General features: G+C 39.8%; 1 protein-coding gene across 5 annotated transcripts in view; it reads left to right on the top strand.

The window, feature by feature from the left end:
* Nucleotides 1-19,475, top strand: part of NRXN3 (neurexin 3) — a 1,693,693-nt gene that overhangs the window by 865,775 nt on the left and 808,443 nt on the right. The gene's annotated exons all lie outside the window — the stretch shown is intronic.

The following is a 19,475-nucleotide window of genomic DNA, read 5'->3' as shown; positions in this document are numbered from 1 at the left end:
AAGATGGGGCACGGTGACCTTCAAAAGGCACTGCGTATTGTTTCAGTGGGGTTATGGACATGCTATGAGTTTTCAGGATTTCTTACATTTGCTTCAAAAACTCTGTATCACTTACTGCAATTCCTGAATCCTGGGACCCCATCTGTAAGCCAGACATTCTGTGAGGTCTGTGAGCGGGAGAGATAACCAACGTCTGCACCAGAGTCTACTGTGATTCTTAAGCTCCCTAATGTTTCAGAACCATCAGTCTATTCAGTGTTTGATCCCGCTTAGATGCTTCTTCACAAGGAGAGTTTTTAATAGGTCTTTGGTTTACCCAGGTGCTTCTCTTAAGTCATATACCATCGCATGCGGAATGATCACACTATCGCTATAGTCTGGATTTTATGTGGGAATAGGCATGTGAAGAGACGGCACTTAAAGGCTTAAAGAATATAATTAGATGTTTTATTTTGCCAGAAAAACAACTGGGCAAGGTTCTTGGCTGACTGACCCTTGAGATCCCATCTGTGAAAGAGGAATGAGGCATCTGTGCTTCTTCTGCTATAGGGAGTGAGAAAGCCAAATAAGGACAGAAAAGCAAGGGTGAAGTATAAGCAACTGTGAAAGATAAGGTAGCATAGTGCCTTTGTACAAATTTGGTGACACAATAGTCTTACACACAATAATGTTTTCTGAGAAGTTTGTTTTATTATTTTAAGAGTTCAACAATAGATTTTGATAGCTGAGAATTTAGAACTAATAATAGTTTCATATTTATTAGAAATTAAACATGACTTAGAAGTCAGGGGAAACCTGGGATTTTAAAAAAATAAATTTTATAAAGCACTTACTTTGAATCTAACTCAAGTTAAATAGTAGGAATTGTTATTGTAAACTATTCTAAATGATTCTAAGCAAATATTCTAGAAAACCAGTGGAAGATTCAATCATGAAATTAACCTTTCTTCTAGTACTATGTGAAATTAACATTATCACATCGTCTCCTTTCTGAGAAATCCAACTCTGATTAAAACAAATGGGAAGTATTTACAAACTTTAGCCTCAAATTTAACTTTAGTTATTTTATAACTTTAATAAAAAAGACTCTTCCCTCTTATAGATAGAAACCTTTTTGAAAAATGGAAGCCAATTTTTTTAAGTTCACTCTATCAAAGGTAAATTGAGAAAAAGCCAGGAGACATAAATGTGACACAAAATAGGTAAAATCAAAGTTTTACTCATGTACAGTGGTTAAGAAATAAGATATTGAGATAAATTATTTTAAGTGAGACTGTCCTTTTAATATGCCTCCCTTGCCGGCCTTGTCTCATTTGTCATTTTCACAAGGTTCTTAATGTATTCTTTTCATTATAAAACATGCCATGTTTGGCCTTTTCATGAAAATGTGTCTGATACTCTCTTGATAGTCATTCACGGGAAAAGAACAGATCCTACTTTTATCAATTTCCTACATGTACATGTTGATAGAAATGACTTTTTTTTTAAACAAAATATACTTTATGCCTACAGAGCATTTTAATTCTATAAACTCAAAGTGCTGAAGTAAGTAACTATCATATTCCCTTTCTCTCTGTATGTGGAGTGGTGTACATGGGCAAGGGCTCTAAATCCTCAATATGATTCAGTCTGTATGAATTCCATTTCTACAGAGGAAACAGGAATGCAAGGATTGAAATAACCATCCCAAGGGGCCTTTGCCTCAAGTTAATCTTGGAAATTTTCTTTGCATATCTCCAATCATCTCAGTATGTCCAAATATTGCCATTTTTAAAGTAAAATTGGGCCAGTGCTGTGGCTCACTTGGCTAATCCTCCGCCTTCGGTGCCTGTACCCCGGGTTCTAGTCCCAGTTGGGGGTGCTGATTCTGTCCCGGTTGCCCCTCTTCCAGTCCAGCTCTCTGCTGTGGCCGGGGAAGGCAGTGGAGGATGGTCCAAGTGCTTGGGCCCTGCACCCGCATGGGAGACCAGGAGAAGCACCTGGCTCCTGGCTTCTTATGGGCACAGCGTGCCAGCCGTAGCGGTCATTTGGGGGATGAACCAATGGAAGGAAGACCTTTCTCTCTGTCTCTCTCTCTCACTGTCTAACTCTGCCTGTCAAAAAATGAATAAATAAAAAATAAAGTAAAATTGATCCCTCTGGTTTGTTGGGGGAAGGTAGAAGGACTGTTTTTTTTTTTTTTTTTTTTTTTTTTTTTGACAGGCAGAGTGGATAGTGAGAGAGAGAGACAGAGAGAAAGGTCTTCCTTTTGCCGTTGGTTCACCCTCCAATGGCCGCCGCGGTAGGCGCGCTGCGACCTGCGCATCGCGCTGAGCCGATGGCAGGAGCCAGGTGCTTCTCCTGGTCTCCCATGGGGTGCAGGGCCCAAGGACTTGGGCCATCCTCCACTGCGCTCCCTGGCCACGCAGAGAGCTGGCCTGGAAGAGGGGCAACCGGGACAGGATCGGTGCCCCGACCGGGACTAGAACCCGGTGTGCCGGCGCCACAAGGCGGAGGATTAGCCTAGTGAGCCGCAGCGCCGGCCTATAACAAGTTTGTGATTTTTTGTTTGTTTGTTTGTTTGTTTGTTTGTTTGTTTTTTGACAGGCAGAGTGGACAGTGAGAGAGAGACAGGGAGAAAGGTCTTCCTTTTTGCCGTTGGTTCACCCTCCAATGGCCGCCGCGGTAGCGCGCTGCGGCCGGCGCACCGCGCTGTTCCGATGGCAGGAGCCAGGTGCTTCTCCTGGTCTCCCATGGGGTGCAGGGCCCAAGCACTTGGGCCATCCTCCACTGCACTCCCTGGCCACAGCAGAGAGCTGGCCTGGAAGAGGGGCAACCGGGACAGGATCGGTGCCCCGACCGGGACTAGAACCCGGTGTGCCGGCGCCGCAAGGCGGAGGATTAGCCTGTTGAGCCACGGCGCCGGCGAAGGACTGTTAAATGAAGCTGATCATCCCTCTTTTACTTTATACATAAATATAAAAGACATGTGTGTGTACTTTTTTTATTCTAGGAACTTTAGTATCTGGTCCAAAAGTTTATTGGTATGAATTTAAATAATTCCAGAAGGAAAAATTAATCATCTATGTTATTATTTGTCTGGATATCATCATTTCCTTCTTCTTAAAATATGAAAAGTTGAAGATTTTACATGGTAGTCTTTCCATGTTGAAGAACAGTTGCATTTTATGCTGAACTCTTAGATGCTTTGGAGCACACGAGAGAAATATGGTTACATATATAAAATCCCTGAATTCAGAAACTAGTAGGTTACTAGTAACATCATGACTGATTTCTAAAAGCATTTTATATATTTGTTTATTTATTGGAAAGGCTGACACACAGAGGGAGAAGGAGCAAGAAAAGCAGAGAGAGACAGACATACCTGCTTGATTCCTTTAAATCTAATATGAACTTGTTCTGATTTTTTTTTCTGAAAGCAAGAAAAGTAATTTCTGAAAAAAAATTGTAAGAAAAGAAAAAGCTGATTTCCCTATGCAAGGTGTTTTTTTTTTTTTTTTTCCCCTAGCAAAGACTGAAGAATTATTTTGTCCTCTATTCCCACTTCTTTAGTAGGGATGTGGTAGTAATTCATAGAACAGACATCACGCTGGTGAAGAGGAAGGGCACAGTGATGTCTGCTGAGAGGTGGCCGCAGTGGAAACGGCAATGGGTTCTGGAGGGGTGGGGGGCCTGTCTAGATAACATACAAAGTCAGGCTTCCAACTCCAGTTCAAGGCAGGTTGCTCTTAATTGCAACTTTACAGAATCTTCCGTGAAAATTCATCATCTAGGCCCTGATGTACGAGTCAGAAGGAAAAGGAATGTGTTAAAGATGATTTGCTAGCTGTGCCTCCAGCCCAGATCTATACCAACCCCCACCCTCAAAACTCCTGTAAAAATAAGTAAAAATCCCATAGTTCCTTCATTCTAAACATCACAAATTTAACTCTTTGACATCAAAACAAAACGAGAGTGTACCAGATGTTTCACAATGATGATGGTGGCTCTTGGTGTGGGGTTTAAGTAAGGGAGAGGGTACAGCAATGTATGTTCTCCATTCACCCTGAATTCTAAACCCTGGGTAAATAATAGGTAAATATAATAAAAGAAACAACAAAAAATGGAAAAGTCCCAGGATTAGCTGGAAACCAGGACACAAACTGCTCTATCATTATTTTGTTGTGTTGTTGTTGTGGACTCGTTTTGTTTTTTAAAAGAAGTTACAGCAAGGAGCAGATAAGGAGAGATAAATTGGCAGCAGATTGTGGTTTATGATAATGACAGTCCTGAAGGGACTTGGCTTTGTTGGTGACATTGAAGTAAATTGCATTCTTCAAGATGTATACTAAGAAGGATAGATAATGAGATAGATGGGGAAAGGCAAAATTACTGTTTTTATGGCATTGTTGGCTATCAAAATGAATGGAAGAAAAGCAGGAGCCAGGTGGCGTTACTTAGGTTAATTTTAATACACATTATGAATTATAAACTTTGCTTTTCTCCTGCAGAACAGTTTAAAGTGCTTCAAATATTGCAGGCCCGTATTTCCATCCCTTTCCCTAACTTGCAGTGCTTTGATTTAGTCTAAATTCATAATTTATTGTTAGATGGTATCACATTTGTTTACAATTTATTTGTGTTAAAAAGAAGATTCTGTTGAGATGAGGAAAGCAAAAGGGAGCCCTTTAGCTTTCTCAGCTCTACCTTTAAAGCCCAGTTTCCTGGAGACTCTGTAAGGTCTCAGGGAAGCTTCATCTAAGGGCTAGTATTGCCCAGTGAAAGTCTCACTTTCCAGTGAAATTGTGATACAAGGTATGTGCCATGAGCACACACAGGAGAAAGCTCTCATGCCCCAGAACTCTTGCCTTGTGTGTGTGGTGCCCCAAAGGGGCCTATTTCTTCTGAGTTTCTTAGTCAAATCTTTGTTTTTGTAGCATACACAAGGCAAATACTATCCAAATACCACTTCCTACTTTCTTGATGCTACCCCAGTAGCACAAAGTAGAAGGCAGAATAAATTGAATCATTTAAGGCCAGTGCCACGGCTCACTTGGCTAATCCTCTGCCTGCTGCGCCGGCACCCTGAGTTCTAGTCCTGGTCGGGGCGCCGGATTCTGTCCAGTTGCTCCTCTTCCGGTCCTGCTCTCTGCTGTGGCCGGGGAAGGCAGTGGAGGATGGTCCAAGTGCTTGGGCCCTGCACCCGCATGGGAGACCAGGAGAAGCACCTGGCTCCTGGCTTCTTATGGGCGCAGCGTCCCATCCGTAACAGCCATTTTGGAGGTGAACCAACGGAAGGAAGACCTTTTTCTCTGTCTTTCTCTAACTCTGCCTGTTAAAAAAAATTGAATCATTTCTAGTCACTTGAGAGTTGGGGTAAAGCAAAGATTAGGATTGCCCTGCAGAGAGATTTTAATCCTTAAAGCTAAAGGGGCTAGAGTAGTCTCTCCCTAGGTTGGCGAATGAGTGTCCTGGAATCTTGCCTTCCTCCTTTGTCTTAGGTGTCCTGCTTCTCCCTGGTGCCACATTGAGAGGAGATTCACTCCTGAAAGAGTGTGTCATTTTGAGTTGACTTTCTGGGAGCTGAGCTAAGAGCCACTGCCAAGGCCAGTGGGCGTAAATTCAGTCGGCCTGACGGGAGATGAAGGGCTGCAGGATTTATGACTTATTTGAGTTCTCATACATCACCCTCTCTGTCGCTCGCTTATGATGGCCCTGCCAAAAGATAAAGAAGTGTAGGACGCTTGGTACGGGCTGTAGTGACAGGCCAGGGACAAATGTCTCTGTTGGGTAAATTGATTTGAATGGCTCTAGTGAAATATCAGGTTAGGTTGAAAATATGATTGGGCTTAATGATCCTGCTGACTTCGTAGACTGTTGGGATTCCGAATCCTGGACAAGTTAATTAAGGCACTCTTTGTGTGTGGATATTTGTAAACTTGTGTAATTATTGTCAGTAAATACCTCCATATCAAAACAGAAAATTTTTTCTTATTCGTAGTACATTGACTCTCTATTTAATACAAGAAGCATTATTTGCCGTTTACAAAGTTTGGGAAAAACCATTCAGAATATTATTTCTTCCTTTGTAGCCTGGAATCAACAAGTAGAGACCTAAAGGTATAAACAGTGTAATGAAAAGACAGAGAATAGACAAACAGCTTATTCTCTCCTGGTAAAAGTTAGTAGGCTTAATAATATAGTAGAGAATAGCTTTTTAGCTTTGTGTGAAAGTGGGGGTTGTGTCAGGTACCAAAACCAAAGTTTAAATAGAAGGATTGCTTTTTCAATTATGGAGAAAAATAGTGTTAGCTTATTTTTTGAATGTGATTCTTCAGCTATAAATAAAAGTTTAGATTTCCTTGCAGTGCCAATATTTCTAGCAGATTTCTATTTTTCCATTTAAAGTTGCCTCTAAATTTCTGAGTTTACTTCCACAATAGGCATGCTTTGCCTTCTGTCCTTATCTCCACATAATTACTATTGATTGCTGCAGTTTCTCTTTATTTTGAGACAAAAATAACTGGCTTCATCTTCCCCAAGTTTTAGAAAATACCAGTTATTTTCTTGTGTGATATACTTTGCCTTGTACCAAGGAGACCTATTTACGTGAAAATAAATTCCAAAGATGTCCACTCGTCAGTATAGCTACAGGTAAGTGGGAATCTATGCTACTTGGCCCTGTATTCCCTGGATCTATCCTTGCCTCTGAGCAAATTCACCACCTTTATTTGTTAGTTCTTTATTTCCGTGAATGTCTAAAAGCCTTGGAGTGCCATCCTTAATAAATGTGAGGAGGAAGGAAAATTGAGTTTACAGAGGAACAGAACCTATCTTTGTGTATGCTCTACTTTTAGAACCAAAGCAAGAGTCAGCCCTTGGAGTGTGTTGCTCACTTGTCACTGTGCTGTAGAGTGAGCATACCAAAATCTTGACTTGGCCTTCTGAGGAGGGGCCCACCATAAACACCTGCCTTGCAAGTCTCCACATGGAATGTAGAGGTGTCCCCTTCTCACAGCTGATCCTTAGGGTAACACATGCCCTATATTCTGCCTTTTCATCAGCTTCAGCTGAGTGCAGGTGATATACTCACTGAGAAAAAGGCATTTGCTCAGGTCTAATTATTGGCAGCTTCCCTCTGTCTTTGTGGATGGAAACCTTTCCAGTTTTATGAACTACATAGTCCACTGGTTTCCAACTGTGGATGAAGACAGCACAGTTTCCATTCAAAACTTGTATTGATTTCTTTCTTTCCATTTTCTTCTTCACAGGAGAATATTGAGAATCAGAGAATGAGAAACTTGTCTAAGCTAACACAGCTTGTAAGGGACAAGGCAGCTTTATAGACTCGGGTCATCTGACTCCAAAACACCTGTGTTTGGCTTGTTGCTTTGTTTTGTAGATAAACCTTCCTGTTTCTGTTCCCATCTTCAGACTTGGATCTTGACCCTCTCCCCCTGATGCCTGTAGTTGCTCTGACCTCCTTCTCCATTCCAGGGCTCACGCAGGCTCCTGAATGATGTACCTGCCTGTGATCTTTTCATGGCATTTTCATTTTACATCTTCAGTTCCCTTATCACATGTCACTCTCCAGAGGTTTCCTGTTCATCTTATCTCCCCAGCTCTTCTCTACCTATTACTCTAAAAATTCCCACTACCCCAGTGACCACATTTTGAAATTATTTTGATTGTTGGTTGGCTTACTAAATGTCTGTCTCCCACACTTTCTCATCTAAAATGTAACATTTGAAAGAGCAAGGATTTTGCTCATTTTTTTCATCCCCATATTAACCAGTACCTGTCACAGCTAGGCCCCAACAATTGTGCAATACATAAATAAGCATGTAAATTAGTAAATGTTCCCAGAGAGACAAAAATGTGAACAAATTCTTCTAATGCTAGGAACTGTTTTCTAAATATTCTAACAAAGATTTGAGGGAGGTACAATGGTGTCACAGAAAAAGATGCGTGAAAAAGTATAAACAGACTTTGGGTAGATAGTGATTCCTTCGTATCACAGTGAGTTGTTAACAGGATTCCAGATATACACAAAATCCAAAGAAACTCATCTCTTATATGTGTACTATAAAATGATGTACTATTTGTATATGACTCCCACACATCCTCTTGTATATTTTAAATAGACTCCACATTACTTATTGTACTAATGTAATGTAAATATTGTGTATTGTCTAGTAGAACATGTTATACTAGATTGTTAAGGGAATAATGACAAGACTGTACATGGTCAATCAGTACAGATGCATTTTAAAAACATTTATGATTGGGGATTGGTTGAATCTATGGAGGAGGAACTCACAGATAAGAGGGCTGACTGTATTAGAATTTTCCTGAAGAAGAGAATATATGAGCTGAGGCTGGTATGTGGTAGGATTCCATATAATGAGATAGGGAAAAAAAAATCCTTGAAAAAGACCAGCATGAACAAGCACACAAAGATAGCAATATATAAGGTAACTAGTAATATAACAGTAAAAGGACTTGAGTTCAAATCCTAATTTTTCCTCTTAATAGCTGATGCTTTTGGACCATGTATTTTTTAATTTATTTTTTTTTTTTATTTGACAGAGTTAGGCAGTGAGAGAGACAGAGAGAAATGTCTTCCTTCCATTGGTTCATTCCCAAGATGGCCACTACGGTCGGGCACTACATCGATCCAAAGCCAGGAGCCAGGTATTTTTTCCTGGTCTCCCATCCAGGTGCAGGGGCCCAAGCACTTGGGCCATCCTCCACTGCCTTCCCGGGCCACAGCAGAGAGCTGGCCTGGAAGAGGAGCAACCGGGACAGAATCCGGTGCCCAGATGGGATGCGAGTGCGGCAGGCAGAGGATTAACCAAGTGAGCCACGGCGCTGGCCCCCTGGACCATGTATTTAAAACTAAAAAGTTTTTTGGACAGTCTTCGGAATGTCAGGTGTGCCATCATTATTATTTCTCTCTGAGCCTCAGTTTACTTGGTTACTAAGAGAATAATCCTCACTGGTTGACAGGTTTCTACAAAGAAATGCATGTCAAAGAAAGTGGTTTTTAGCAAGTACTTTCGTTCATAGAGATCATAGCTGAGTTTAGTTGACCTGATAGATTCTGAAAAGGATTATTTAAAGTCAGTGAGCAAATCCATTATAATACCATAATTAGAATGGACAATTTTATTGGCAGAAATACACTATACTCATACTATGTGTAAATGTATTTTATTCAGAAATTGCTCCATCTGGGTTAAGGGAGATAATTTCTAGTTTTTGTATAACCTTGGGTTTTGGGATATGCTAAAAAAAAACCTATTCTGTTGTTCAGTTTCTCAATATCATTGTCCTTAAATTAGTGTTATTAGAAAAATGCTTGAATGTGAACTTAACCTCTTCTGGAGGGTTTTAATAGGGAAAGTGAGGATCACTTCTTTCTAGAACATTAAGCTTAAGCAGAAATATGCCACATGAAGTATTATAATGGAAATAATGTGAAAAGATTGAACCACTTAATCATTTTCACAATGCAAAGGTGCTACGGCAAGTCATCATTCTAATTCAAAGTTTCATATAAATTAAATAATGATTCTGGGACTAGCCAGATATCCTAATGTTCTAGGGTTTGTCATCATGAATTGTGGTGTCACTTAGCAAGTACATATTCAAAGAGAAGAATGGGAAGGGAGGGAACATTAGAATCAGGAGTGGCTAGAAAAGGTTAAAGATAGCCTCAAGGGGAAAGCAAAAGGGAAAGAGAGAAGTTGGGAGAAAAATAAAGTGGAGAAACTGATTCACAAAGCTGGAGGCAGTCAAAGGGCAAAGAGTAGCAGCCCAAGAAAAGCAAGCCAGCTCATTTATCTATCAAAACATTCCTCTCCTTTTCCTGGTATACCTGCCTCTTTGGAATGAAAACAATCCCATGGGGGACCCTCATTCTTCCTTATATCCCAATAGTTCCCTGAATATATCATTGGATCCCTATCCTTTTCTGTAATACCTTCAAAATTGTTAGGCTTGGCTGATAACTCTTACTCTGCTTAGCAGGTAAACATGGTAAGTGAGCTGCTGCAAGATTCCAGAGAGGGTCACCTTACCAGGAGACGGGGGTGGGGTAGGAGGGTGGAGGGACAGTAAAATTGCAGGGATAGTAGGCTCTTCCATCTGATAATGCATTCTGGATGAATACGTAATAGATGGGTTTCCTATTATTTTCATTTTAGAGGTGAGAAAACAGGCTATGACTAAGTAAATAATTTATCCAAGTTCACTTGGTTTAGTGGTGATGGAGTCAGGTTTGGATTTCATTCTGACCCTTCAGCTAGTGCCCTACCTAGTGGACAGCTATGGCCTGTTATGAGCAACTTTCTAATGTGTTTTCCTTTCATAAACATCTGCATAATAATAAATAGGATGGGGGTATGATTATGAAGCTCTAATTTTGAGGTTTAACATTATCTTCAAAGAAAGTGTCCTCTTTCTCCTCTTTGTGTTGACTTGCACATTAGAATAGGAAGGTTCTAACACATGTGCCTTGTGCTGGGAGTAGCTGAAAATGCTCACTTTAACAAGTTCTGCCATCTGGGCTATTGCAGATTCTCCTAAATTGGTATGGTCTGTCCTGCTGTCTTGGAAAGGGAGCTACTAGTGCAGAGGAAAGGCTTCAAACTGCAGCAAAAGGAGGTCCTCTCACCCCCTCCCCCTGCTCCTTTTGGTAAGATTTTGCTTAATTATCACTGCAGTAGAATGGCTGGCCAAAGTCAGAAATCTTTTATTTCTGCTCAGTGAGCAGCCCAATAAAGCATCAGAATGCACTGCACAAACAAATGCCAATTCATTTTTTCCACCTCTGAAAAAAGGTAATCAAGAATTCAATTTTTAGAATAATCCTATGTTAAATCAGGCATCCAGACAATGAAATAGGAATTAAGGAAAATGAAATGGTGGAATTATCATAAAAATATTAAATTATGTCAGAAACCCTATCAAATGAGTTAATAAGCACTTAAGATTTATTCCCTCTGGGTTCTCTTTTCTCTGGCATCTTCATGGTTCAACAACTTGGCTCCCATTAATACCACCTGCCTTTGAACCTTGACAAACATCTGTTGGAGAAACTGTGGTGGCCTGAAGACTTGGGAGCAAAGCAAGCCTGTGGCATGAGCCAGGGGTCAAAAGAGTGTGTTGATATAGAACAGGATCATACTTGGTTTTTAGGAGTTGGCTGCTTACTTGGGTGAAGCCAGTTTGTATTACGACCTTCAGTTCTTCTGGACCGAGGGACCATTTCTACTAGAAAAGTCCCTGGAGAAATTGGAATTCCATATTCACCCAGTTTTCCCATGTCCTTTATTTCTGATCGCTATTGATTTAGTCATATGACAGTAGACTTGATAAAGGTCACTGGACTCCTCGCATCTTAAAATGTGTAATCTGAGCCAGAGCCTGCAAAGTTGATCTTGGGCCAACTTCTCTTCTGTAGGGCTCCAGGCGGGGGCAGTGCCGATTGTGTTCCTTTGTGACGGTAGCCTGGCTGCGTTCTTTGCCAGATTCTACTTCCTTAGAGCATCAGTCCAAAGGCAACCCAGTATGGTTGAGGGGGACATGGAGTACCTGAGGGAAACATAAAACTTCTGTTTAGAATATAGCATAGCTAAGTGATACCAGGATTCTTCAGCGATGGCACTGGTGACTTTTGAGACTGGCTGCTTCTTTGTTAAGTGGCTGCCCTGTGCGTGGTGGGAACCTCAGCAGCATCCCTGGATTGTACTTACTGCGTGTCAGTACCAACTTTCCCCACTTACGACATCGCAAAGTGTCTCCAGACATGATCGAAATGTCCCCTGGGGGACAAAATGTCACTAGCTGAGAACCATGGATTTACATCGTCTTGCTTTCTTTGAAATAAGTATGGTCAATAAAGCCAGACCTGCTTTTGAGACAGACCTTTAACATACATCTCTGAAAACATCCTGATTTTAACCTTCTGGTGACTGAAGTGTAGGAAGTTGAAGACAAGAGTTACCTGTACTTATTTTTTTATCTGAAGTCCTTGAGTTTAAGGAGTTGCTCTTAACTAGCTAAGTACTCTTGACCAAGTTAAAAGGACATTAGAGCTATATGTTTCCCTTTATTTGAGTGTACCACAAGAGGGAATAGTGACTATACCTTTTTTTAAATTACTTTTTTATTTGAAAGAGTTACAGAGAAAGGTAGAACCAGAGAGAGGTCTTCCATTCTGCTGGTTGACTCCCCAAATGACTACAGCAGCCGGAGCAGAGCTGATCCAAAGCCAGGAGCCTGGAGCCAGATCTCCCACACAGGTGCAGGGACCCAAGGACTTGGACCATCTTCTACTGCTTTCCCAGGTTATAGCAGAGAGCTGGATTGGAAAAGGAGCAGCCAGGACTACAAACAGTGCCCATATGGGATGTAGGCGCTGCAGGCTGGAGCTTTAACCCTCTGCACCACAGCACCAGCCCCAACGATTATACCTTAATCATGCTGTTGTGGTGTTTAAATGAACTCAAGTACTGAAGGCATAGCACAATGGCTGATACATGTGACTATTCCTTAAATGTTCACCATCATTATTACTAACGATGATTTTTAACATTTTCATTTGTTTATGGTAAAACATTCAAAATCCTTTCTTTGAGCTTTTCTATTTTTTCATTAAAATGTGCAGCACATTATCATCTATAGTTATCCTACTGTGCTATTGAACACAAGAACTCCCTAGTCCTGTTTTTGAAAAATAAATTGGCCTGTTACTATTAAACTAGTTTATTTTTTCCACACCAAGTTCTTTCTACAAAGTTATGTCAGAAAATAGTCACAAGTGCGTACACACACAGATGCACATGCCCTGTATAATCTGATCTGCTGTCGGTTCTGCACATTTTCTTTGGACAAATCCAGGACGTTGCGACTAGCCTTCTAGTTCTGCTTCTGCTATCACTGCTCCAAGATTTTCCCTTTAGTTCTTTCCTTCTGGAACTGCCGTCCACGCACTGTGAGTCATTTTCTTGATTTGCAGTCTGCGCACCAATGGGAAACTCCCGTTGAGGCTTTCGATTTTATGCTTCATTGCTTAGGTCTCATCATAAACACCATGGCAGCTTTAAAAGGAAAACAAAAACAACAGCATTACTTTGGTCAGAACTTGATGAAATTTGTTTCTTTGATGACACACAAATTTAGGAGATGAGAAAATCCTTTTGTTTTGGCTGCAAAACCAAAATGACCTTGAAGGAGCACCCTCAGCTTTTGCTTTTCCTAGTTTTGTACATACCCTGCCTCTCTTCTCTTTTCCTGATCACCATTCAGCTCCTCAACAACCAGCAATCACTCTGCCCTCCTGCTGCAAATTTATGAGCAAGAACAAACCATAAACAGAGAGGGCCAATCCCAGTCCCTGGCGCTGCACCTTCCTGTTTGCCAGAGGTATGATGATTTGATAGGACTGTAAAGAATAAGCCTGCCTCCTCACAAGCCCCATGAATCATGGTCCACACTCATAACTTGCAAGGGCTGCTGCAGTGACTGTGGGTGACTCGGAGCTTTGAGGCAGGGGCTTTCCCAATTCCACCCGAAACCCTGGGTCACCATCGAAGTCCTGTCTGTGCTGTAAGCTGACAATTCAGAGCATTCTCAACTCAGAAGGCTTCACCAACTCACAGAGCCTTGGGTAACAGGTGTTTTCTGTGATGCCTGTATGCTCAGAGAAATATCAAAGGGCCAGCTGAATGATACCTGTACATCTTTCATACCTTTTAGAGCTCTCGATGTCTCTCCAGTATTTCCCAAACTTGATAATGTGTGAGACTGTGGTTCTATTGCTAATTCAGTTGGTCTGGTTGGGGGTGGCTGAGAATTTGTAATTTTTATAACTCCCAGTTAATGCTAATGATGCTAGTCTGTGCACTGTATTTTCAGTAGTAGAAACTTTGAGTGTATCATAGCTTTCTTTTTCCTCCTACTTCCTTTCTTCACTCATGAATTGCTTCATCTAGAGTGGCACTTGTCAGCTTTCACAGGAAATAGTATACTCTCCCCAGTTGGTTTTGGAGAAAATGAATTTCCATTCTGTTCACAAAATTACCAGCAACTTAACTAGAGACATACAGTTATCATTGACTGAATACTAGCTTTAAATAATCTGACATGTGGCATGCCAACATCTCCTCAGATCACTGGTGCGGTTGAGAGGACTCAACCCGGCTCTGCATGGTGCAGTTCTTTTGTTGATTTGCTGTAAATGTGGTGAAATCTTTGTAGCATGTTAATATCTGCCTTTACCCACTGATCTAGGTTTAGGCAATGGAGTGACTTTGTACATTTCTAGAACCTCCTTACATCCTCTTCCTCCCCTTCTTCCTTTCCTTTCTATATCTGTAGTCATAACTGTAGTCTGTGCTGTAGTTCCGAGATACACAGTTGGGATTATCATGGTCTCTGAGAAAGAACAATGAGTAGAAACAACAAGACACAGAGAAAGCCTATCAATCTATACATATTCGTGAGGTTTAGAAGGAGTCAATCTCTTCCGTTGGCAAGGGTTATTAGCTGATATCAGCAAAGAATAAGTGTGCTTGTGGCGCAAGAATTTTGACCTTCAGGTTATGCTCCCAGATGGAAACATTCCTCCAGTCTGTTTGCCAACATAAAATGTGCTATAAGCCTGAGTGTACCTAACTCAAGTTTAGTTGTTTTGTCAAACCACTTCTTACGTGTTTCTTCCAGTACTAGGTGACTCAACTTTATAAAGCAAACAAAAGTTTTGTATAATGTGCATGGAGTTTGAATCAGACGATCTGGGTTCCATTTGCAGATCCAGTGTTGATTTGGTGGGCTGACTGGGGCTGTTTCACTCTTCAAGGCTAAATATCCTCTGTAAAAACTTAATAATAATATGTATGTAAGAAGTTATTTTTGAAGATTACATGACATGAAGTATGAAGACCTAGCGTAGTACCTTTGGCCAGGTTTTTTTTTTTTTTAATTTAATTTGCCATAATTTAGTAGCCTATGGAATTGATTTCTTTTATGGACTCTGGAGTCATCCTATGTGTGTTTGAACCATACCCAGCTACTACTTTATGATGTGACCATTATTTGCTCTCTTTTCCTGTTTTCTGTGTTTTGTGTTACTATACATTCATGTAGAACATTTAGAGAAGACTTAGGCACTATGTCTAAGATGATCCCACTATGATGATGAGGGTTTTATTTTATCTAGTTATATTTAGGGAGAACCAAGCATAAAGAATTAACTCCCTATGCCAATACAAACAGAACAAAACAAAATTTGAAAATAAAGAACCAGATACTAATACCACCATTACCACCAACCTACTTTTAGTTTTGACACCATATCTAAGAAGTTGTTTTCCCAGACTATTTTGTTTGAAGTAGTTCAGACCTAGCAGAAGTTAAAAAAATTTTTTTGAGTTATACTCTTGACAAAAACTAAATTGGGATGCATTGCAAACCTAAATGCAGCAGCTAAAATTATAATGCCTCTAGAAAAACGATAGGGAAATGTATTCATGACTTTGAGGTAAACAATAAACTCTTGTAAAGACCCCAAAATTATAAAGCAAAAAATAATATATATACATATATATACATATATACATATATATAAAATATATATATTATATATATACATATATATATAATATATGTATATATATATATAAAATCAGTAGACTGGATTTGATCAAAATTAAAATTTTCTTATCAAATGTGCTTAAGACAATTAAAGGGTAAGTCATAAATTGAGAGAAAATATTTTAAGATGCATGTCTAAAGAAGGCTCTATATTCAGAATATATAAAGATCTTGTGAAAATAACAACAGTATACACACAAAATGAGCAAAGACTTGAGTAGATACTTCATAAAACAAGATGTGTGAATATCAACAGTCCCAAGATGTGCCATGTCTTTATTGTTAATTAAATGTGAACTAAATTCACAAGATATCATTTTGCACCCACCAAAATGGTTAAAACAAATGTTGCTGACTATTGAAATGACTGACATTCTTATACTTTGTACTTTAGAGTATAAATTGGTACAATTACTTTGTAAAATTGGAGATTTATTTTTTGTCACTCATACACATGAAATTTATTTTTGTTCTCTATATATTAGCTACCACAAATCAGAGGAAGCATGTGCTATTTGTCTTTTTGGGTGTGGCTTATTTCACTAAGCATGATGATCTCCAGTTACATCCATTTTGTGGTAAAAGATGGAATTTCATTCTATTTTATGGCTGAAGAGTATTACATAGTATGTATGTATGCATCCAGCCAGCAGTTGATGAACATCTGTGTTGATTCCACATCTTAGCTACTGTGAGTTGAGCTGCTATAAACATGGGAGTACAAATAACGTTTTCATATGCTGATTTCATTTCCTTTGGGTAAATTCATGGAGTGATATGGCTGAGTCATATGGTAGATCTATTTTTAGATTTCAGAGGATTCTCCATACTGTCTTCCATAATGGTTGTACCAGTTTACATTCCCTCCAAGGGATTATTAGTGTATGTTGTTCTCCACATCTTTGTCAGCAATTATTTTTTGATTTTTGGATAACAGCCATTTAACTAGGGTAAGATACCTCATGGTGGTTTTCTTTTGCATTTCTATGATGGCCAACTAATAATGGAACTGATATTGTTCTAATTTAGTTAAATATACATCCAAACTAAGATCCAACAAGTCTACATTTAGCTATTCATCCAGGAGACATGGAAATATGTATATACAAGAAGGCCTATGGAAAACTTGTTTATACTCATCTTTTTTTCTTTAAAGATTTATTTATTTATTTGAAGTCAGAGATACATAGAAAGAGGGGAAGACAGAGAGGGAGAGTGATCTTCCATCCACTAGTTCACTCCTCAAATTGCTACAATGGCTAGGGTTGAGCCAGGCTGAAGCCAGGAGCAGGAGCTTCATCTGGGTCCCAGATGAGTGCAGAGGCATAAACACTTGGGCAATAGTCTGCTCCTTTTTCTAGGACTTTAGCAGGGATCTGGATTGGAAGTGGACAGCAAGACAAAGACTAACATCTATATGAGACACCTGTGTCATAGGTGGCGGCTTTACCTGTTAGGCCAAGACACCAGATCCTCATTTTAGTCTTAAAATAGCCACATACTGAAAACAGGACAGGCACCCATCAACAAAGACAGTGGTTATATGAAATATGGTATATTTCTATTACAGCATAGAAATATTCAATGAAAAGAATGAATTATGAATTGATGCAACAAATATGTCTCAATACATATTTCATGGGGAAAGAAGAATACATCCTATGCTTGTGTATTTCCATTTGTATAAAGTTCAAGAACAGACAAAACTAACCTGTGTTGGAAATCAGAATACTAATTACATATGAAGAATGGGTGACAGGAAAAGGGGAGAAGGAACTTTCTGGGGAAGTAGAAATGTTCTATATGCTGGTGAACATATTGCTATACAGGGATATATTGATTGTTAAAATCCATCCACTTGTATGCTTAAAATCATGTATTTCATGCCATGTATATACAGAGAACAGAGAAGTAAGAATATTGTGGCAGTAAACAAAAGCCATTTTGTTAATTATGTATGTCTTTCAAAAGCCTGTCCCTTGCCCTGCGGGCAAATTATTCTATTATGAAAAATTTCCAGGAGGAATCTTGTACATCTGCCCTTTATCTCCTGGTTTCTGTACTTTGGCCTTTCTGTCCCTTTCTTGAACTGAATTACCTCCTATAGAATTGAGTTGATGGTCCTTTCCACTTTAGAGGGACACTTCATTCAGATTTTTCCAAGCACATTATAAACTCTAGTTCATTAACATCACTGTAAATGATAATGTCCTGTGAAAAGAGAGGTGATGGCTCTAATTAAAATAATCTTCTTGTAGTCACAAATCAAATTGATGGTAGTGCAAACACTTGAACCACACACTGATGCGTTCCCATTCCTTTTCCTGATTGATAACAGCACGGTACTTGAAACTGAAATGAAACTCAGTGCACGCATGTAGAATGTGCCATGGTGCACTTGGCATGTGAGTTTGCTGCCAGAAACAAACAGAAAAAATAGACGTGAACTACATAAGGATCTGAAAATCAATGTACACAAGATGCCTTGAAATAAAGATAGCTACAAAACGCTGTTCATGCATTCATTTATAGAATTTCAGGCTTGACTGTAGTTCAGTCATTTTCTCATTGATTTAACTGAAACCCAGATCAGTGAAGCCATTTGCCCAAAGTCACATAACTTGTTCTTTTCCAGATCCCCTGACTTCCAGCCCTGGGCCATTGCCACTGCATTTTTTATGTGCTCCTGGTCCACATAAGAGATTTACTTATCCCTTGGAATCTGCTGTGTTTACACCAGAAATCTTTAAATGCATTGATTCATTAGGCCAGAGTTTTGAATAAAAAATAAACTACAGATTCTCTCCTATTAACAATTATGTTGTGAACACTGTGCCTGTTATTCTTTAAATGAATGAATTACTGTAAAACATTCAAATCTTGGCAGCATCATATGAGAGGATACTACTGTTATCCCATTTTATTGTTGTGAGTGCAGGAGCACAGAGAAGTTAAGGAGCCTGCCCTAACTCCTGCGGTCTGCAGGTGATAGAGCCATAACTGAAATACGGGATGCTGGTTCCTGTGGCCACAACACAGCTGCTCTGACCTGCTTGCTCTGTGTAAGAGTGCAGAAGATACATTTGCTCTGGGAAAAGAAGTAAAATTTCAGTCATGAAACCTTTAAGTGATTAATGAGTGTGTTTAACAGCTAGTACTGCTAATATTTTACCTTGTTTGAATTTTCTGACAAATGGACAGTTACTGTCACCCCTCCATTGTACAAGAACCAACTGAGGAATGCAGAGTTTAAGGGACAGATCCATGGGCACACAGTTGGAAAGAAAGGAACTCAGACTGGCTGGCTCCAGGGTCTACAGGAACATCATAATAAAGCAGCATTTGTTCAATCCATCTTTAATTGATGAGATCCTAAACACAGTCTGCACTAAATAAAATTTCATCTGAGAATCATTTATGTTTAGCTATTTCTGAGCTGGAAACTTTCTCTGGATTGATATGGACTGCATTTTTTCGGAGCTGACATCAAACCAGTTTTAGAAAGAACTGGCTTTTTGCCAAGGTCTCCCTGGTCAGCATGGCCTGACACGTTTCTTGGTTTAAACCAGTAATTCTCAGGAAAGAGCAGAGTTGGGAGCCATGGCAGCACCCTCCTGGGTGAAGTGTCAACTCCCAGAAGCGAGTCAGGGATACTTGTTCTGACAACAAGGCAGTACTACAGGACTGACTTTGAAGTTGACCTGGGACCTGTTTTTCCTTTTCCCCTGGCTAGGATGCAGAGTCAGCATTCATATATTGGTATGTTGAGGGTAAAGTGGAAAAAAAAGAAAGTTTCTTTTTCTGAGCTTGTTTTGGTTGTGTTTTGTGTTTAGTTA

The sequence above is a fragment of the Lepus europaeus genome, chromosome 22, assembly GCF_033115175.1.
Source record: "Lepus europaeus isolate LE1 chromosome 22, mLepTim1.pri, whole genome shotgun sequence".
Classification (NCBI taxonomy): domain Eukaryota; kingdom Metazoa; phylum Chordata; class Mammalia; order Lagomorpha; family Leporidae; genus Lepus; species Lepus europaeus.
The sequence above is the reverse complement of the archived record's forward strand: the minus strand, read 5'-3'. Positions and strand labels throughout refer to the sequence as shown.